General features: G+C 45.8%; 1 protein-coding gene and 1 pseudogene across 1 annotated transcript in view; both read left to right on the top strand.

Moving 5' to 3' along the window:
* The window catches only part of LOC121582951 (cell migration-inducing and hyaluronan-binding protein-like), a 127907-nt gene that overhangs the window by 11600 nt on the left and 94225 nt on the right, over positions 1 to 22082 (top strand). The window lies entirely within an intron of this gene.
* Positions 5017 to 20190, top strand: LOC121583580 (annotated as a pseudogene).

The following is a 22082-nucleotide window of genomic DNA, read 5'->3' as shown; positions in this document are numbered from 1 at the left end:
TGAATGAAATAATCTTATTAAATACTTTTTTCTTTACATAGTTGAATGTGCTGACAACAAAATCACACAGAAATTATCAATGGAAATCAAATGTATCAACCCATGGAGGTCTGGATTTGGAGTCACACTCAAAGTTAAAGTGGAAAACCACACTACAGGCTGATCCAACTTTGATGTAATGTCCTTAAAACAAGTCAAAATGAGGCTCAGTAGTGTGTGTGGCCTCCACGTGTCTGTATGACCTCCCTACAACGCCTGGGCATGCTCCTGATGAGGTGGCGGATGGTCTCCTGAGGGATCTCCTCCCAGACCTGGACTAAAGCATCCGCCAACTCCTGGACAGTCTGTGGTGCAACGTGGCGTTGGTGGATGGAGCGAGACATGATGTCCCAGATGTGCTCAATTGGATTCAGGTCTGGGGAATGGGCGGGCCAGTCCATAGCATCAATGCCTTCCTCTTGTAGGAACTGCTGACACACTCCAGCCACATGAGGTCTAGCATTGTCTTGCATTAGGAGGAACCCAGGGCCAACCGCACCAGCATATGGTCTCACAAGTGGTCTGAGGATCTCATCTCGGTACCTAATGGCAGTCAGGCTACCTCTGGCGAGCACATGGAGGGCTGTGCGGCCCCCCAAAGAAATGCCACCCCACACCATGACTGACCCACCGCCAAACCGGTCATGCTGGAGGATGTTGCAGGCAGCAGAACGTTCTCCACGGCGTCTCCAGACTCTGTCACGTCTGTCACATGTGCTCAGTGTGAACCTGCTTTCATCTGTGAAGAGCACAGGGCGCCAGTGGCGAATTTGCCAATCTTGGTGTTCTCTGGCAAATGCCAAACGTCCTGCACGGTGTTGGGCTGTAAGCACAACCCCCACCTGTGGACGTCGGGCCCTCATACCACCCTCATGGAGTCTGTTTCTGACCGTTTGAGCAGACACATGCACATTTGTGGCCTGCTGGAGGTCATTTTGCAGGGCTCTGGCAGTGCTCCTCCTGCTCCTCCTTGCACAAAGGCGGAGATAGCGGTCCTGCTGCTGGGTTGTTGCCCTCCTACGGCCTCCTCCACATCTCCTGATGTACTGGCCTGTCTCCTGGTAGCGCCTCCATGCTCTGGACACTACGCTGACAGACACAGCAAACCTTCTTGCCACAGCTCGCATTGATGTGCCATCCTGGATGAGCTGCACTACCTGAGCCACTTGTGTGGGTTGTAGACTCCGTCTCATGCTACCACTAGAGTGAAAGCACCGCCAGCATTCAAAAGTGACCAAAACATCAGCCAGGAAGCATAGGAACTGAGAAGTGGTCTGTGGTCACCACCTGCAGAACCACTCCTTTATTGCGGGTGTCTTGCTAATTGCCTATAATTTCCACCTGTTGTCTATTCCATTTGCACAACAGCATGTGAAATTTATTGTCAATCAGTGTTGCTTCCTAAGTGGACAGTTTGATTTCACAGAAGTGTGATTGACTTGGAGTTACATTGTGTTGTTTAAGTGTTCCCTTAATTTTTTTGAGCAGTGTACCATCATTAAATTCTTAATTTGTTTTGTGTGTTCGTTCATTTAGTAATTCATTTATTGATCTATCCATTCATTCATTTATTCAATCATTTATTAGTTAATTGATAAGGACTCTTTCTGCTCCTGAGCAGCTTCTTGTTGATGGATGCTTTGTCGCTCCAGGTTGTGTGTTAGTGTGTTTATGTGTGTACTTTACAGTGTGTTTATGTACAGTGTCTGCGTGTGTATTTTACCTCTGTGGAATCCACAGGTTGAGCAATGAGTTGTCAATGAAAACACAGTTAGCTAGCTAGCTGTTTACTTTATTGACACACACACACACACACACACACACACACACACAGAGAGAAACACACACAGACAAGACTATACAGTGCACTTCTCTTAGAAGAATGACGTGTTCAGAACTACACACACACACATTGACTCCTGTTTAGCACTCTGCCTAGTCTTCATTTGCTGTCACATTCTCAGGCAGGCTGAGACCCTCTCAGTGAGCAATAAAAGCATGCAGTGCCAAAACGAATGGAAAACAGGCTCCCTGTGTATGAGAGGGTGTGCGACTCTGTGCTCTCGTATGTACAGTGTGTGTGTGTGCCTCCGTTTGTGTGTGTGTTATATGTATATGCTAACCATAATCAGCACCACAGAGACACACTCTTCCTTCTGGATGTTATTGCAGACAGAGTGAAAGGCCAGATCGAGGATCAGCTTCCCCTCCCCCAATCCTAACCTTAACCATTAGTGGGGAAAAATGCCAAAACTGACCCAAGATCAGCATCTAAGGGCAATGTCACCCTGCTCCCATCGTTGTCCCCGCTGGTGTCTGTCCCACTGACAGGCCACTCTCTGACCAATCACCCTGCGTTCTGGGTAGGAGTGATGTTATCCTCTCTTCATCTGGCGGACCTTACACACACACACACACACACACACACACACACACACTACACACACACACACACACACTACACACACACACACACACACGGGCGCACAAACAGTCCTCAAAGATGGTGCTTTAATGTCCCAGCTATAAAGGACATACTTAAACACACATGTTATATAATTATAGAACTGAATAAAAAAGGTTTGTGACTCTAGAGGTCTGGCCGGCAGAGGCTATTTAAAAGGACACACACAGACACACACACACACACACTGACACACTGACAGACACACACACACACACAGACACATACTGGAGCCATATTCCAGAGAGGGAAAAGGGAAGATATGGTGAAACAGTGGAACAATAAGATCTGATACATCATAATAATGGAGTCCATATGTTTCTAGTATTAAAACTGACTGGCTGATGTCAACCATGTGGAGGCTGGGTAGAGAGGACTGGCTGATGTCAACCATGTGGAGGCTGGGTAGAGAGGACTGGCTGATGTCAACCATGTGCAGGCTGGGTAGAGAGGACTGGCTGATGTCAACCATGTGGAGGCTGGGTAGAGTGGACTGGCTGATGTCAACCATGTGGAGGCTGGGTAGAGAGGACTGGCTGATGTCAACCATGTGGAGGCTGGGTAGAGAGGACTGGCTGATGTCAACCATGTGGAGGCTGGGTAGAGAGGACTGGCTGATGTCAACCATGTGGAGGCTGGGTAGAGAGGACTGGCTGATGTCAACCATGTGCAGGCTGGGTAGAGAGGACTGGCTGATGTCAACCATGTGCAGGCTGGGTAGAGAGGACTGGCTGATGTCAACCATGTGCAGGCTGGGTAGAGAGGACTGGCTGATGTCAACCATGTGGAGGCTGGGTAGAGAGGACTGGCTGATGTCAACCATGTGGAGGCTGGGTAGAGAGGACTGGCTGATGTCAACCATGTGGAGGCTGGGTAGAGAGGACTGGCTGATGTCAACCATGTGGAGGCTGGGTAGAGAGGACTGGCTGATGTCAACCATGTGGAGGCTGGGTAGAGTGGACTGGCTGATGTCAACCATGTGGAGGCTGGGTAGAGAGGACTGGCTGATGTCAACCATGTGGAGGCTGGGTAGAGCGGACTGGCTGATGTCAACCATGTGGAGGCTGGGTAGAGAGGACTGGCTGATGTCAACCATGTGGAGGCTGGGTAGAGAGGACTGGCTGATGTCAACCATGTGCAGGCTGGGTAGAGAGGACTGTACACTCTAAAAATAAAAGTTTCCTGAAGTATCCTTTAGGGGTTCTTCAAATTGAAACTGTGGGGGACCCCTATAAGTTCTTTGAAGAACCCTTTAAAAGGACACTGGCAGGTTGATCAAGTCGGCGTGTGTGTGTGTGTGTGTGTGTGTGTGCCCGTGTGTGTGTGTGCCCATGTGTGTGTGTGTGTGTGTGCCCATGTGTGTGAATAATCAGTTGATGGCGTGTAACTGTCTTACTTTATGGGCTTCTGTGTACAATGAGAAACAGACATGGCAAACCTTCAGTCACAGTATCAATCAACCCATCAGTTGATTTATGGAAACAGTTAAACCCTCCAGCACACAGCTGTATGAGAGGAACTTTCCAGTCTGTTTTGTTGTTGTGAGGATCGTATCCTGCGCTGTCACAAGGCTGGCGCACTACTTTTTACCAGGGCCCATTGGGTTGGGCAGAGAGCAGTTGGGATGTCCAGCCTCAACACCATGGGCAGCCTGAGCCCATTTACAGAGAGACTAATGGACAGACTCACACACACACACAGACACACACACACACTGACTCAACCTCCCCTTTCTCTCTCAACCCCCCCTCTCTATATCTGTGCCACCCCCCCCCCCTTCCTCTCTTGCTCCATCTCTCCCTCTCTCTCATTAAAGCTGGTTTTCTTTTGATTCTGGGATTTATATGAGTTCTACCTTCACCTTGCCTGCATCCCAAATGCCACCATAATCCTTACGAAGTGCACTACTTTTGACCAGGGCTTATAGGGCTCCAGTCAAAAGTAGTGGACTATACAGTATAGGGAATAGGGTGCCATTTAAGACTCAAGCCCTGTCTCCTGGCTAAGGTGAGAAGCTATAGCTGAGGGGAGAGTAACCTATTATACACACCTTGGCATTTGAGAGATTCATTTATTTCTTTCTTTTTGTTCTTGGGGTGAGAATATCTAAAACCATCTGTGTGTTCCGATGGGATACAGAGACACGTTCTGCATCCCAAATGGCACCCTGTTGGCCCTGGTCTAAAGTAGTGCACTATATAGGGAATAGCGTGCCATTTGGGATGTGGCCCCGGAATAGGTGAAGTTAATTAGGCAAATAGGTTTTATTTTTCTGTGACTAAAGCAGCTATGGGGATGAAAAGGCTACAAGGTTGGAAGGCTAGCGGTAAGAACAGACTTCTGCCACCTGAACATAATGTTTATTCACGTTTACCTTCATAAGAAGCAGGGCCAGGGAGAGGGTAGCTCACAGGGTGTCCTTGGTGTGTGTGTTCTACCCTTGGCTAGGTGCAGGCAGTTTATTGTGTTTGTGTGTGTTCAGGCTTTTTATGCCCTTGGTAGCGGTGGTTGTTATGCTGGTGAGTCACACAGTAGTCCTGATGCAAAGTAGTGTTGACATAGGGCTTCTACAGCCCCCAGCACTTCTCTCCATGTTCCCCCTCCCATAGGGCTTCTACAGCCCCCAGCACTTCTGTCCATGTTCCCCCTCCCATGGGGCTTCTACAGCCCCCAGCACTTCTCTCCATGTTCCCCCTCCCATGGGGCTTCTACAGCCCCCAGCACTTCTCTCCATGTTCCCCCTCCCATGGGGCTTCTACAGCCCCCAGCACTTCTCTCCATGTTCCCCCTCCCATGGGGCTTCTACAGCCCCCAGCACTTCTCTCCATGTTCCCCCTCCCATGGGGCTTCTACAGCCCCCAGCACTTCTCTCCATGTTCCCCCTCCCATGGGGCTTCTACAGCCCCCAGCACTTCTCTCCATGTTCCCCCTCCCATGGGGCTTCTACAGCCCCCAGCACTTCTCTCCATGTTCCACCTCGCATGGGGCTTCTACAGCCCCCAGCACTTCTCTCCATGTTCCCCCTCCCATGGGGCTTCTACAGCCCCCAGCACTTCTCTCCATGTTCCCCCTCCCATGGGGCTTCTACAGCCCCCAGCATTTCTCTCCATGTTCCCCCTCCCATGGGGCTTCTACAGCCCCCAGCACTTCTCTCCATGTTCCCCCTCCCATGGGGCTTCTACAACTCCCATCACTTATCTCCACAGATGTTTCTCCTCTCCGTTTCTCCAGCCCTCCAATTTCATCTCTCTCTCTCTCTCTCTCTCTCTCTCTCTCTCTCTCTCTCTCTCTCTCTCTCTTCACTCTCTCTCTCTCTCTCTTGCTTTCACTCTCGGTCTTGCGCTCACTCTCGCTCTCTCTCACTTTCAATTTAAATTGCTTTATTGGCATGATGTAACAATGCACATATTGCCAAAGCATACTTTGTCAACAGACAATCAGTAACAACAAGGGTAATAATAATCATACATTGAACAATAACAATAACAATGGCATAGAGGACGTGTGCAGGTTGGTCGGTCTGTCAGACACTGTCCCTCATTTTATGGCAGGCAGCAATGTAGTGTGCTGCCAACCCACAGCTCTCTGTGTCCTCCCCCAAAAGGACGGGTAGGCTATTCTAATCAGAGACGTCTTCAAATTTGGGGAAATGACACTCTAATTGTTTTATATTTTTTACATTTTGTCAGGAAATGCAGCTCTGTCTCAGGTATTGCTGTGGTGCAGTGGTTGCACAGCCTTTCCTCTACAGGGAGCCAGGTTTTCCTGTGTCTACCCTTCTCAATGGCAAGGCTGTGCTCACTGAGCCTGTACTTTGTCAATGTTTTGATCAGTATACTCTCTCTCTCTCTCTCTCTCTCTCTCTCTCTCTCTCTCTCTCTCTCTCTCTCTCTCTCTCTCTCTCTCTCTCTCTCTCTCTCTCTCTCTCTCTCTCTCTCTCTCTCTCTCTCTCTCTCTCCCTCACTCCCCCCCTCTCTCTCTCTCTCTCTCTCTCTGTCAAGGTTTTTTTAAGGTTTTGATCAGTAATCTCTCTCTCTCTTCAAGGGTTTGGGTGGGTGGAGGCCACTGTGTGTGCTAACACAGCATGTTATGGCACCAGGATGGCTTTGGGGTGAATTGTTGGGTGTGTGTGTGTGTGTGTGTGTGTGTGTGACATACAGAGTGGAATAGCATGTGTAGGAGCACACTGATCCAGGAACAGGCTGGATGGAGTATGTTTCTATGTACGTTGACATATCTTTAATAATGCTGTCATAGCTGACAACTGTTATGAAGCATGCTATTATCTCATGTTAATTAATGTTTATGTTGTATAATGGTTAATGTGTGTTGTATAATGGTTAATTTGTGTTTTATAATGGTTAATGTGTGTTTTTTCCTGTTGAGGGACAGAAGTGCTGTAGATTCCAATGGTAGAGAGCCAGGTGAAATAGGAAAGGCTGGCTAGAGTCTGGACTCAGCTGGAGAGGAGAGGAGTGAATGGATGCATTCACACGCACACACCCACATGCACACACACACATGTGCAGGCACACACACTCGCAGGCACAAGCACACACACAGTCTTGTACAGCTAACCTTGTGGGGACACACAATTCAGTCCCATTCAAAATCCTATTTCCCTAAACCTAACCCTAACTCTAACCCATACTACTCTTACCCTAACCCTAACCTTAACCTTAACCCCAAAACCTAACCTTAACCCTAAAACTAACCCTAGCTCCTAACCCTAACCCTAAAACTAACCCTAGCTCCTAACCCTAACCCTAAAACTAACCCTAGCTCCTAACCCTAACCCTTAACGTAATTCTAACCCTAACACTAATTCTAACCTTAACCCTAAACCCCCTAGAAATAGTATTTGACCTCGTGGGGACTAACAATGTTTTTGTTAGTGGACCCCGGATGTTTTTTACTATTCTTGTGGAAACTTCTGGTCCCCACAAGAATTGTTAAACACGTCCACACACACACACACACACACACACACACACACACTCAGTGCATTTAGTGGTGAATGGGTTGGTTTTGGGGAGCTTCCCAGGTGGAATATGGTCCAGTACACTACTGAAGAATGCACTCCTTACCGTAGCTGTGTGTGTGTGTGTGTGTGTGTGTGTGTGTGTGTGTAGTGGGTGCTCAGCAGGGCAGAGAGTGCAACAGAGTGAGCGTGTCCACATGGTGAAGAGATGGAGCAAAGATGAGAGAGAGATGCTTTCCAGACAGTTTTTCTGTTAGCTTGGTGTTGGGAGAGTGATCAATCTTTCTCCTCTCTATCTCTGGACCCCGGATAAATACTTGATCACATATTGTACTGCCCAATTTGACTTCTCCCTCTAAATATCCACCCTGAGTATTGTGTGTGTGGTTTCTCCCTCTAAATATCCACCCTGAGTATTGTGTGTGTGGTTTCTCCCTCAAACTATTCACCCAGCACTCTCAGCCAAAAACTCCCTTTGTGGAGCATGGTAATATTCGGGTTTGAGTTTAATGGAAGAATGTCTTCATGAGTTTTTACTAGAGAGTAAATGAGGGTCAGTGTGCTTTGGGGACTCTCCTATTTTCTACTTTGTGTCTGAGCCACTGTAGCAGAGGTGGTTCACTGATCTAAAGCTTACGTAATGACAATCCCTCAGACCAGAGCCTGTATTCACCAAGCATCTCAGAGTATGGATTCATCCATGTGTTTTTATTCATTGTGATCTAAAAGGCCAAACTGATCCTAAGTCAGCACTCCCACTCGGAGACGCTTGAGGCATACGGCCCATATTCATAAAGCATCTCAGAGTACGAATGTTTAGAATCAGATCCCTCTTCTTAATCATTATGATTTTAAACAGTAAAACTGACCGTAGATCAGCACTTCTACTGGGTTTGAGAATACGGGCCCAGAAGATTGATGTAATGTCTAAGCTTTAGGTCAGAGGTACAACTCGTTCTGGAGTCATGCAGACAACTCAGGTTGAAAGTCAGTCCCATCAGGTTAGGATCAAAGGTTCAGTGTGTGTGTGTCGCTGTCTGCCTCGCTGCTGTGTTGCATCATTTCAACATGACAGTGTGGTTTCTAAACAGCCCTGTTTTTTACTAGTCAACAAGGAGAGAGACACGGTGTCACAGAGTTGTGTATTGTTAACAACATCAGCTAACCTGATCCTACAGTACATGGTCATTGTGGCTTTATGTGTGTGTTACTATCAGTTAAATCTATCTAGAGCGCTCACACACACACACACACACACACACACACACACAAAGCTAACCCGATCCTATGGTACATAGCATGTCTGTTACTTAAGTCCAGTCTGTCTGGAGAATTACATTCTCAACCAGAACCAAGGTGTCAGTTACACAAAAACATCTCTCCTGCCATGTCTCCTGCCTCCTGCCTCCTCCTCCTCCTTTGTTTCTCCCATGTATCTGTAATTTGGTCTGGCGGTCTTCACAGGGTTTAGACTTGCTGTCACCACTCTGCCTTTCTGATCTCTCTCTTGGTCTGATCCAGTTTCTCTCTCTATTCTCTCTCTGTATCTTTTTTATTGGGCGATCTCCCCATCACTCTATCCAGACTAATGAATAGGACAATGGGACATCTTCCCCGGCTTGTTACTGTGCCCTCTTCTCTCTCTCTCTCTCTCTCTCTCTCTCTCTCTCTCTCTCTCTCTCTCTCTCTCTCTCTCTCTCTCTCTCTCTCTCTCTCTCTCTCTCTCTCTCTCTCTCTCTCTCTCTCTCTCTCTCTCTCTCTCTCTCTCTCTCTCTCTCTCTCTCTCTCTCTCTCTCTCTCTCTCTCTCTCTCTCCTCTCTCTCTCTCTCTCTCTCTCTCTCTCTCTCTCTCTCTCTCTCTCTCTCTCTCTCTCTCTCTCTCTCTCTCTCTCTCTCTCTCTCTCTTTCTTTCTTTCCCTCTATCCCATTTTCAATGAAATCCCCCTTTTTCCACAATGCTTCCATACACACAAGAGAGCAATCCGCTACCGCTCAGATGTGTAGTTTTAATAATAATAAATAAATAATAATTATTAGTTTTAAAGCATAGTAAAGTGCCTTTGACACATTATGCAAACCTTAACGTTCACTGGAATAGATTGAATACCTCTGTCTGTCTGTGTGTGTGTGTGTGTGTGTGTGTGTGTGTGTGTGTGTATGATGTGAACTACGGTTCAGGAACTCATGTTGAGGTTTCACACTCACTACTTCTATTGACACATGGTAGACTATGGTTCAAACGCAGCATTCTGGCATATTGAGGATTCCCAGGCCTTTTCCCACTTGTTTAGGCCTACACTTCTGTGTGTATTTACTATTCTGTGTGTGTGTGTGTGTGTGTTTGTGCGTGCATTCAGGCATAACCATTGTGAGCAGTTGGCATGGACATGTTCAGTTAAAGGGTACAGGACCATTGTGTGTGTGTGTTATTGTTGGGGCCATTGTGTGTAACATGGACGCAAGCCATTCACCGGAATTGAAAAGCCTCGGCCAGTGTGCATCCGATATGCCAAACAATGCATAGAGAAAGAGAGAGAGAGAGAAATAGGGAGAGAGAGAAAGAGAGAGAGAGACGCACACCCTCTGTCTTTCTGTCTGCCTCCTCTCTTTATGCCAGGTCAGGGGGTGTGGTAGCCCTTGTAAGATGGGCGCTGCCCTCTCAGTCCTCCGTTGGGGCTGGGTGGCACTGACACTGGACGGGGGAGGAAATGACAAGGAAGGGTGGTGTGTAAAATGTAAATTTCAGCATTGAAAAGTCCCCGGAACAATTTACATTAAAGTCTAATGGGTTTTATTGGCCCTAATAGAGGTCATGGGGTCAGCATCCCAAATGGCACTCTGTTCCCTATATAGTGCACTGCTTTTGACCAGGGCCCATAGGGCTGAAAAGGTTGCCATTTGGGACGTAACCAGGCAGTCAATATTAGCTGGGAGTAGAGGGGAGAAAATCAGGCTAATTCAGGATGAGATGAGCTAATGTGGGAGGACAGTATTGAACTGGCAGTTACACACACACACACACACACTTACTTGCATGAGCACACACACTCCCACTCACACACGCACGCTTGGTGCATATGCACCCGCACATGAGATTGTGTGTGTGAGTGGGAGTGTGTGTGCTTGTGCAAGTAAGTGTGTGTGTGTGTGTGTAACTGCCAGTTCAATACTGTCCTCCCACATTAGCTCATCTCATCCTGAATTAGCCTGATTTTCTCCCCTCTACTCCCAGCTAATATTGACTGCCTGGTTACGTCCCAAATGGCAACCTTTTCAGCCCTATGGGCCCTGGTCAAAAGCAGTGCACTATATAGGGAACAGAGTGCCATTTGGGATGCTCCCTCTCCTCCCTCCCTCTCGCTCTCTCTTTCTCTCCCTCTGACACCTACACATGTATGTACACACACACACACACACACACACACACACACACACACACACACACACACACTGATTCAAAGAGACACAAACACAGCAGTAGCTCCTCCCACACCGTGGTTGTTTTTGGAAGTCTAATTGGACCCCATGCCGCCTTTAATCCTGTCCAGCACAAAGCAGAACACCAAGTGTGTGTGTGTGTTGTCTGTGTGAGTGTGTGTGCGCACATGCTTGTGTGTGCATTGTGCTAGTGGTGTGTGTTTGTGTGTGTGTGTGTGTGTGTGTGTGTGTGTGTGTGTGTGTGTGTGTGTGTGTGTGTGTGTGTGTGTGTGTGTGTGTGTAGAAAAACTGAGCTTTCAATAGAATCCAACTATGTCAGGAAACAGCACGAGAAGTTATCTGTACAACACACAGGTTGAGTTGAGTCTCAAATGGCACGCTATTCCATATATAATGCACTACTTTTGACCAGAGGTCATGAGACTCTAATCAAAAGTAGTGCACTACATAGGGAATAGGGTGCCATTTGGGACACAAGCACAGTGTTAGATATACAACAGTCCGGAATTATGATATTCTTGCCATTTTGGAAGGAGCAGTGTGTACGTTTGTGCGTACACACACGTTACACACACATACACACACACAAACACACACACGTTACACACACGTTACACACACATACACAAACACACACACACGTTACACACATACACTTTACCCTGTGCCTGCCTACCTGCCTGCCAAGGAGTACACACTCCACTGATCATGTTGCGTGTTAATGACACCCGTATTGTCTTAGTGTGTTCTTAGCATGTGGAGTTTGATAGAGTGACATGGAGTCAGGTGGGGGATTTACTGGATGTGTGTCTACGTGACTGACCAGGTGAATCCAGGTGAAAGCTATGATCCCTTATTGATGTCACTTGTTAAATCCACTTCAATCAGTGTAGATGAAGGGGAGGAGACAGGTTAAAGAAGGATTGTTATGCCTTGAGACAATTGAGACATGGATTGTGTATGTGTGCCAATCGAAGGATGAATAGGCAAGACAAAATATTTAAGTGCCTTTGAACAGGGTATAGTAGTAGGTGCCAAGTGCACAGGTTTGAGTGTGTCAAGAACTGCAGCGCTGCTGGGTTTTTCACGCTCAACAGTTTTTTCCGTGTGTATCAAGAATGGTCCACCACCCAAAGGACATCCAGCCAACTTGACACAACTGTGGGAAGCAGTGGAGTCAACGTGGGCCAGCAACCCTGTGGAACGCTTTAGACACCTTGTAGAGTCCATGCCCCGACGAATTGAGGCTGTTCTGGGGGCAAAAAGGGGTGCAACTCAATATTAGGAAGGAGTTTCTAATGTTTTGTTCACTCAGTGTATGTAGGTTTCATATTGTGTCATTACTTGTCAGTGGAAGACTGATCTCATGCTATAGGAATTCTGATGATCATAGCTAGAAAGCATCTCTTTCTGTCTGTTTCTCTGTCTCTCTCTCTCTCTCTCTCTCTCTCTCTCTGTCTCTATCTCTCTCTCTCTCTCTGTCTGCCTGCCTGCCAGTCTGTCTGTCTGTCTGTCTGTCTGTCTGCCTGTCTGTATTTTGGCTCTGTCTCTCTCTTTCTCTCTATCTCTCTGTCTCTCTCTCTCTTTCACTCTTTTTCTGCACTCTTCTTTCTTTCTTTCTTTCTTTCTTTCTTTCTTTCTTTCTTTCTTTCTTTCTTTCTTTCTTTCTTTCTTTCTTTCTTTCTTTCTTTCTTTCTTTCTTTCTTTCTTTCTTTCTTTCTTTCTTTCTTTCTTTCTCTTCTGATCATCTATACCACGCTCCTTCTCTCTCCTCTCCTCTCCTCTAATGGCAGAAAGCTAGCTTCATTTCAAAAGGAAGGCCCTATAACATCCAGTTCTTTTAATAAATAATGAACCTTTCTCTCTCTCCCTCTCATCCTTTTCTTCCACTCTGTCTATTCCTCCCAGAGCCCTCTGATCACCTTTGTCTTCCACCCTGCTGTGTGCTTCAGCCATGATGTAATACCAGTCTAACCTTATCTAATGTTTTGGATTGATTTATTTCTCATTCTTTATGCGGTGTGCACTGTCCAGAAGAATTATCACTGTGAATTATTGTAATGTTTGTTTATGTGCCAATCTCGTAAGGGGTGGGTTGCCAACTGGCGACTTGACATGAAAATACAACTTCATTCATCCATTCACACACATACACATGCACGCGCACGCGCATGCACACACACACAAACACACACAGTCTTCACACACACAGAGAGGCTTTTTCACACATACACGTTCCACTCCAACCAAATTGCATCCTGTCCCATTTCACATAATAACAGAGGCTGTGGATGCACCAATAAGTCATTATCCTTTTATGCTTTTTGTTTCGGCAATGAGAGGGTTTTCAGACCGCCTTATCTATCGTCGGACACAACAACAATTCATGCAGAACAGCTTCAGTTTGCAGGAAATGACTGTCTTTTTAAGTGGTTATTTTCTAGATGTAAGAGCTGGTATTTACCCTTGCCTTGCCTTAAAGGGATAGTTCATCCAAATTAAGAAATGGATTTAGACATGAAATGCGGAAATGCTAATATCAGTGATGTTGACTTGCATTGGACTTTTTGCCACGAATGCAAAAAAAAATGATATTTTCGGAGACATTGGCCAGGTAAATAAACCAAACATGGAATGCTGTATTACCTTGTCCATAGACTGCTTAAAGGGTAAAGGAAAGCAGTATGTCACTTTGTAATTTAGGTTAACTATCCTTTTAAATGTGTTACTATGGTCTGACTAAAAACCAGAAGTGCTGAAGGAGAGTGTCTTTGGCTGGGAAAGACTGATCCTACGAGCTCGACAAACCTCTAGTAGTAGTTAGTGAAGAGTATAACTATAGTGCCCTGTTAGAAAGAAAACACACACACACACTTGAGTGCTCGCTAACCTGTTATTACATAGGCCTGTGATTTACTGTGTGGTGCTGAGTGGACACCGTGGCACATAATAAAGGGGCTGTGTCTGTGTCGAGTGCTGACTTCATTTATGCAAGTGTGTGGCTGAGTTAGAGAGGAAGAAAGCGTTCCACCCATTAATACACAGTGTGTTTCTGTGTCTGTCTGTGTCTGTGTCGTCTGTGTCTGAATGTGCATCGTCTGTGTGTGTGTGTGTGTGTGTGTGAGAGAGAGAGGCCTTACTTGTCTTAAATAGAAACCATTCAGATCAGATGAGCAGACACTTGACTGAAGCCTTCCATGAGAACCTTTCTCCTCCTGAGACAAAGGGAAGGAGGGTGGGATCGAGGGATGAGAAAATGAATGAAATGAATAAGTGAAGACTCATCATATGAGGCATCTAGTCGCTGCTCTACTCTCACTAGACGAGCACCACTGAAACTAAAGCTCTGCTGAGCTTCGCATGTTAAAACGGAGGAATTCTCAAGACATCAGACAGGAATTTTTGAGACATATTAATACGGCATAGGCTTCAACTTATTGCTTTCAACGTCAAAACTAAAGATTGGTAGAAAGCCTAAATTCACCTAGGGTTTTAGCGTTTGTGTTTTTAGATTTTGGAACTGACTGTAAGTACGCCAGAAAACCTTTAAATATGTCAAGCCTGTGACTTTGTTAAGTTGGCTCCTGCGCTCAGTTTTCTCAGAGTGCTCCTAACGTTCCTCTCACTGGGGAGTTGGAGTCAGTCATATTGCTCTGTTGGGCTGATAGGAGACGTTAGGGTTAGACTATCGTACACACACACACACACACACACACACACACACACACACATACACACACACACGTGCATCAGCAAGCCATTTCAACCTTGCACAACTGTCTGCCAGTTTCCATCAAAACATTTCTCCAGATGAATGGAAAAGATAAGCACCATCTAAAATAATGTAAGTGACGTTCAACAAGTTATTAAACCATTTCAGCCTGACATGCTGCCCGCCAGACTTTGTTTTTCTAGCAGACAGACAGACAGACATATACACACACACCCTCATTATCTTTTTCTAGAAGACAGCAACATTTGAATAGAAAGACAGCTGACATTAAGAGGCAGACATTTCTGTCATTGAATCATGACCAAGCCACAGTGTGTGTGTGTGTGTCTTTCACTCCCTCTCTGTGTGTGTGTGAGGCACAGCAGTAGGTATTTTGTGACAGTGACTGGCACAATTAACAAGGTCTCAACAATGAACTGAGGGTGTGAGAGAAAGACAGGAGAAGAGAGAAGGATTGATGAACTGATGGTTTCTTTCTCTCCCCCTCCCTCTCCCCCTCCCCTCTTCCTCTCTCTGTAAGGTGTGGTCAGTGGTGCCTGTTTAAGAGGTGTATGTTCAGTGAGCTGTGGGAAACTAAAGTCAGTCTTGACATTTTCACACACGCTGATGACTCTTCAGGAAGCTCAAATTTTCCATCGGTTTGTGTGTGTGTGTGGGAGTTTTTCTGATTCCTGACAGACAAGCTGTGCCTTTTTGAGGGGGTTCAAATGTTACCCTCATTACCTGTGTGTGTGTTCCCTCATTCTCACAGAAAGTTATATCCTTCAGTCCCTACCTCCCTCTCTCCCTCTCACGTTGACACATTACTCCCTCGCGGTCATACAGAAAAACACCTACGCCGACGTTGTTACAGAAATACTCTCTACATTGTGGGGGTCGGGGGTCACCTTTCTCTCACAAACACACAACATCTTTACACCCCATGTGAACATGTGTTACCAATGGTTATACTGGCATAGCTAAACACCTGCTATCAAACCCGAGTCATCTGCATGACTCATGACTGTGCTAGCCCACTGAGCTAAAGCCTAGCTCACTATTACCGCCTCCGCTACACATACACACAACACAAAATACACAACACAAAACACACAGCTCAAAACACACAGCTCAAAACACACAACACACAGCTCAAACTTAGTTACATTACAGAAAGGAAGCAGTGAGGGTTGTGTAAGAATCCAGGATAACATTCTAAAAGCCTGTTAGGGAAAACAACAGTCTGAGGTCAGAACATGGTTAGGGGTCAGAGGTTAAATAATACTATTGACTTAGCTATAAAGAAAGACTTTGCTCTTTGGAGAGCTGTGGGCAATAATAGCTTTGGGATAATGCACTGTCAGACTGACTAAGCTACACCTGGGAAGCTACTGAAATTCTAGATTAGTGCAGACATTTTGATTGATTGGTTGTTTGGTGGGTTGCTTGTTTTGCATGGACAAAGCTTCTGCATAGAAACAGATATAGGCTGCGTCCCAAAGGCACCCTATTCCCTACAATAGTGCACTACTTTTCACAAGTTCCCTTTGGGCTCTGGTAAAAAGTAGTGCATTGTATAGGGAATAGAGTGCCATTTGGGATGCAGTCGTAGCTTCCCAAATATATAATACATCCCTTGTATGTAGCCTATATTCTCCATATAGAGCCTAAAGGGAAATTCTCATTTTATGACCAAACTCTCAACATCTGGTGTTGGGTCCTAGCCGGAATAGAGGCGCTTTGATGCTGCTGTGTGTGTGTGTGTGTGTGTGTGTGTGTGTGTGTGCATTACTGTGTGTGTGTGCATGCCTGTGTGTCTGTGTGTGTGTGTGTGTGTCTGGTAGTGTCTGAAAGGCTCTTGTGAAGATGAATAGTAATAGTAATGATGATGAGACAGTGTTCAGCACCTCTGTGTTGATTTATCCCTGAGCCAGCCCACACTCCCAGACCCTTCAATAAAAACCTGCCGTAATCAGCGAGAGAGAGAATTGAGAATGCACACAAATACACACACACATGCTCTCACACGCACATGTGCACACACACACACACGCGCCTCACACACACACACTCACTCACACACACACTCAGAGGAATGACACGTGCCACCTTAATTGTGGACCAGCAGAGAGGGGATGGAGTGATATACACAGACCCTGAAATCTTGAAAGACGAGTGTTTCACCCCTCTTCTTCCCTTATTCTCTCTTTGTCTCACAACAGCCTTTCATTTCCACATTGTGACTAGTCTGATTTACTGGCATCTTCCTCTGGTTGACAACATCTGTAGGAGGTGTGTGTGTGTGTGTGTGTGCGGGCTGGACATCCTGTTCCCCTTCAATCAGTCATTAGCACAGCAGGGTTCACATTTCACAATCAGGGCTCACAATGGGGAGAGAGCAATGTAATTCCAGTTTCAACCGAAGCCATTGAAATACAACACAGGGTCTGGAAGCCATCCTCCATGTTGGCTCTCTATGATAATACAATTTGTAAGCATTTGAGCTCAATTGCTGTTATCGCAGCACCAATATCATTGTCTGCATAAAAGGACACACATTGTGACTATTGTCATTGAACGTTCGCTGCTAGCATGGCAGCCATTGAGATTCTAGTGTGTAAACAGAACATTGTTCTATACTGTCATGCTATTGTTGGCAGTCTGATCATTGCTTCCTCTCCCCTGGGGAATGAGAACAAGGACAAATAAGATACACTTTTTTTTATGAACCTGTGGATCTTTGAAAATTACAATAAAAACATTGGAAGAGAGATTCTAGCTTCAGCTAAAACCACTAGTATGCTAAACATCTGTAGTCTGTTGGTTCCAGTTAAGAAGGTAAGTAGCGCTGTGTTGGTTTTAATAATGGCCTGTTGTTTCACCTCATGACTCCCATCAGATTAGACCAAGTATCACCCTGTGTGTGTGTGTGTGTGTGTGTGTGTGTGTCACATGCCATGTCTAATCCAGGCCATTACACAGTTATAGTGCAGCTCCACAGAGGGCCCAATTAGAGTAGATTAGATTACATTATTATGGGGATGCTGGTCGCTCCCTACATGGGTGTTAAAGTGCAGAAGTGTGTGTGTGTGTGTGTGTGTGTGTGTCAGATCACCCCATGTGAGGCCAGCCTTTTGTTGTGTGTGTGTGTGTATAGTTGTGTGTGTATGTCTCTGTGTGTGTGTGTGCGTGTGCGTGCGTGCGTGAGTATATCACCCCACGCAAGGCCAGCCACAGCTATGTAATCAATGCTAGAAATGGATGCTTAGAGTTGATCAATCTGTGTTATCCTACATTAAGTTGGTCTTAGTAGTAACAGTGACATAACTATTGCATGAAGACTATACAAACCATACGTTTTGTATAGTTTTTTGTATACAGTAGTTTGAAAAAAAAAAGGAACGCAGAATGCTGATACCAGACTGCAGAAGCTGTGTCTGTGGCTCATCAATGCTTGGCAAACTGAGATATGAGATGTTTTTAAAGCATCCAAATGCTCCTTTTTCTAACCGGCGAGCGTCAAGCAATGAAAAATTCACCTCTTGAAGACGATCGAAATAAGGAAGTTCAAGAACATCTCTGTTGGTGTCAGAGCAGTACTGGTGTCTCAAAATGACTATCTCCGGGACCACCCATACGTAAAAAAATGTATGCACACATGACTGTAAGTCGCTTTGGATAAAAGCGCCTGCTAAATGGCATATTATTATTATTATTATTATTATTATTATTATTATTATTATTATTATTATTATTATTATTATTATTAACTAGGAAAGCATTCATTTTGAGTCTGTTTGTGAAACAGTGTTGAGACTCTCAATCACAGAACTTGATTTATGGAACCTTGAAACTGTGAACTACTCAGCGTCTGCAGTGAGAAACTGTCAAGGGCTTCAGGTGCTCAACATCCACCTTTCTGCTGGTGTTGAGGCCAGTGTTGATTTGAGCTTGATCCATTATTTGAAGAATCTAAACGACATGGAGGTTTCTGTTAAGGAGACTTGCCTTGCGTTATTTTCACATTCCAAACATCACCTCAGAGCAGTTCTATTGTTTGATAAATCTGAAATGGCTGGATTTAAAATGCAATACAATCAGCACTATTGTGGACTTTACATTTAAGGGACATGGTAAACTGAGGTTCTTAGAACTAGGTGATAACAAGATTTCTCAGATTACAGAGAACAGTTTCTTTGGCCTACACAGCTTGTAAATCCTAACGCTGAAAAATAACCCAGTCATAAACATTGAGCATTCATCCACCTCACCTCCCTAAATAACGTATATTTAGAATTTCAACCTCCTCCTAGTGGGTCAGAGACAAGTCTAAATCTGACCCATATATTTGGTGTCTTCCCTCAAGGACTGACTCACATGAATATCAGCTCCTGGGATACTCTCAACATCACCATCGGCAGCGACAGCACCCCAAAACAAGACTTTGCCCTTCAGCTCACCACTCTATCTAATGTGATTTTCCAAGACTGCTTGATACCATTCTTCCAGTCAGTTGTCCACCTCAAGGCCATAACAGGATATCTCCTGTGTGGGTCTCACTTTGCTGCAAAGTACTTCACCTCCCTGCATGAGTTTTGAGTTCCAGTTTCAGATCCAGTTGGTTTTCTCACCAGAGTTTGTGGACATGAGTGACCTGAACAGGCTTGTGCAGCTGAGGTGTCTGACGCTGATGAAAGTGGGCCTCATCGTTCAGCCAGCACTGGGCGTCATGTTTCACAATCTGACCAGACTGGAGAGCCTGAACCTTATCGAATGTAGGATCCTTACTCTCGAGGAGGAGCTGAGCAGAGACCTGCAGTACCTCAGTGTGATTCAATTACATGCTCTCGAGGAGTTCAGCATGTTGGACCGGTTCCCAGAGCCCCTGACCAGCCTGAGGTTTATGGAGTTCTTCGGTCCTCGCCTGCACTGCAGCTGTGATAATACCTGGCTGGACAACTGGGCCAGGGGACAGCAACATGTCCAGGTCATCTTTTGGCTTGAGGGAGAGCTGGAGATGACATGCAAAAATGAAAATGGTATCCAGAACTTCCACAGGTACTCTGCGGCCCACTGTTCCCTGGATGTGGGTTTTATCCTGTTCATCTACACCTCCCTGGGCCTGCTCCTCTTCATACTGGCTGTGCTGCTCCATCACCTGGCTGGGGACTACCTGCTGGCCTTCTGCCACATTGCCCGTGGCTGGCTAGAAGAGGCGGTGCGGAGGCCCAACCCCAGAGAGCGCTACCTCTATGATGCCTTTGTGTGGTACAGCGGTAGAGACGTGCGCTGGCTGGTGGAGCAGCTGCTACCGGGCCTTGAGCAAAAGGGGCCTCCTTTCCTGCGTCTCTGTCTGCACAGCAGGGACTTCCAGCTGGGGAAGGACATCATGGACAACATCACAGACAGCCTCTACGGCAGCCGCCATACCCTGTGTCTGGTGAGTCGTCACTACCTGCGCAGTAACTGGTGCTCCTTGGAGCTGCGACTGGCCACCCTTCGTCTGCTGGTGGAGCACAGGGGCGTCCTATGTATGAAAAGGGTAGAAGTGTCTTAAAAATATAAAAGGAGCTAAATAAAATGCTGTACACTTGTCGACAGTGCATCTGACTGAATCCCGGCCTAATTAACTACAAGGGGTGTGAATACTTTCTAGCTATCTACAGTATAGCTATGTATTAAAAACCAAATTCATATTTAAATAAAAAGCTGATATAGTCGTACTGTATGAACTAGTTTCAGGATAAACCACTTTGAGATGGAAATACAACCATTTGTAATAAATATAAACTGATAGTCACTCCCTACATGGGTCTCAAAACTCAGAAGTGTGTGCGTGTGTGTGTGCGTGTGTCACAGTTCTGACTGAAATCAAATGCATTTGTAGAGAATTCATTAATTCATTTGATTTATCTGAACGTTAGCGTGAATCTCAATGTCAAATGTCACAGTGGACTAATTCGTTCTTCTGTCTTCTCTAAAGCTTAACACAAAGTCATATGATGGATTAGTAACATAACTAATTCATTCATTACCTTTCATTAGTTTAACACATACTGAACAGGATTACAGGGTGACTTGATCCTAGATCGGCACTCCTGATCTGAGGAGCTTGATACATACAGCCTCAGGAATCATGAGTGTCCTTGTAGCATCTCTGCTCGTCTCTGTATCAGACACGTTGCTTTAGGACAGCTGTCTGACGGTACTCTCTGTGTAATCCATTATGGGGGTGTAATACAGCAGTGGAGAGACATATTAGGGCTGTAGAGATCAGCCAAGCTGTCAGGTGGGGAGACATCACAGGCAGATGAATGTGCTACAGACCAATATTCCATCTTGGGCAAATGACAGGGCAGCGCTGTCTAACCAACTGTTTAATACTGCGCCAGGCCAGGCGAAAAAGCAAGGCATCAGACTTGCAAATGTGAGTGTGAGGGAGAGAGAGAGAGAGTGTGTGTGTGTGTAACACCTTGACTCACATCAGACTTGCAAATAGGAGACATTTGGGCACGGCCCCTGTTTACGTTTGTGTGCGCTCCCTGGCTCGTTGATGCATGGCACATGCAGATGAGCTGAACTTGTTAACATCCCAGATTGAGCTTTCGGGAAAAGTTATCAACGCCATGCGTCAGCGCTGCTCGGCCGCGTGTCAGCTCCCATTTATCAGACAACCTGGCTTATTTATGTGTAGTTCAGTCTCGCTACTTCCCATCATGCAACAGGGATTGTTTGTGAGTGCCACGGATAGAAAAAGCCTGATGCATAATTTCTGTAAAAGAAAAATCCCACCTATCAAGCCACTAATATATTAGGTTGTTTTTCAATGGCGTTCTGTCGGCTCTGGCCCTTGAAGGTGTATCTCCACTGACTCGCATGGCGTTGATAACACAGAGGGTGTTTAATGGAAGCCTCTCAAACATAATCCAGGTAGAATCAGGAATTCCCCAGGGCAGCTGTCTAGGACCCTTGCTTTTTTCCATTTTTACTAACGACATGCCACTGGCTTTGAGTAAAGCCAGTGTGTCTATGTAAACGGATGACTCAACACTAAACACGTCAGCTACTACAGCGACTGAAATAACTGCAACACTTAACAAAGAGTTGCAGTTCGTTTCGGAATGGGTGGCAAGGAATAAGTTAGTCCTGAATATTTCCAAAACTAAAAGCATTGTATTTGGGTCAAATCATTCACTAAACCCTAAACCTCAACTACATCTCGTAATAAATCATGTGGAAATTGAGCAAGTTGAGGTGACTAAACTGCTTGGAGTAACCCTGGATTGTAGACTGTCATGGTCAAAGCATATTGATACAACAGTAGCTAAGATGGGGAGAAGTCTGTCCATAATAAAGCGCTGCTCTGTCTTCTTAACAACACTATCAACAAGGCAGATCCTACAGGCCCTAGTTTTGTCGCACCTAGACTACTGTTCAGTAGTGTGGTCA

The sequence above is a fragment of the Coregonus clupeaformis genome, chromosome 12 (assembly GCF_020615455.1).
Source record: "Coregonus clupeaformis isolate EN_2021a chromosome 12, ASM2061545v1, whole genome shotgun sequence".
In the NCBI taxonomy this organism is placed as follows: Eukaryota; Metazoa; Chordata; class Actinopteri; order Salmoniformes; family Salmonidae; genus Coregonus; species Coregonus clupeaformis.
Note: the sequence above shows the minus strand (reverse complement) of the source record. Positions and strands in the feature narration are given on the sequence as shown.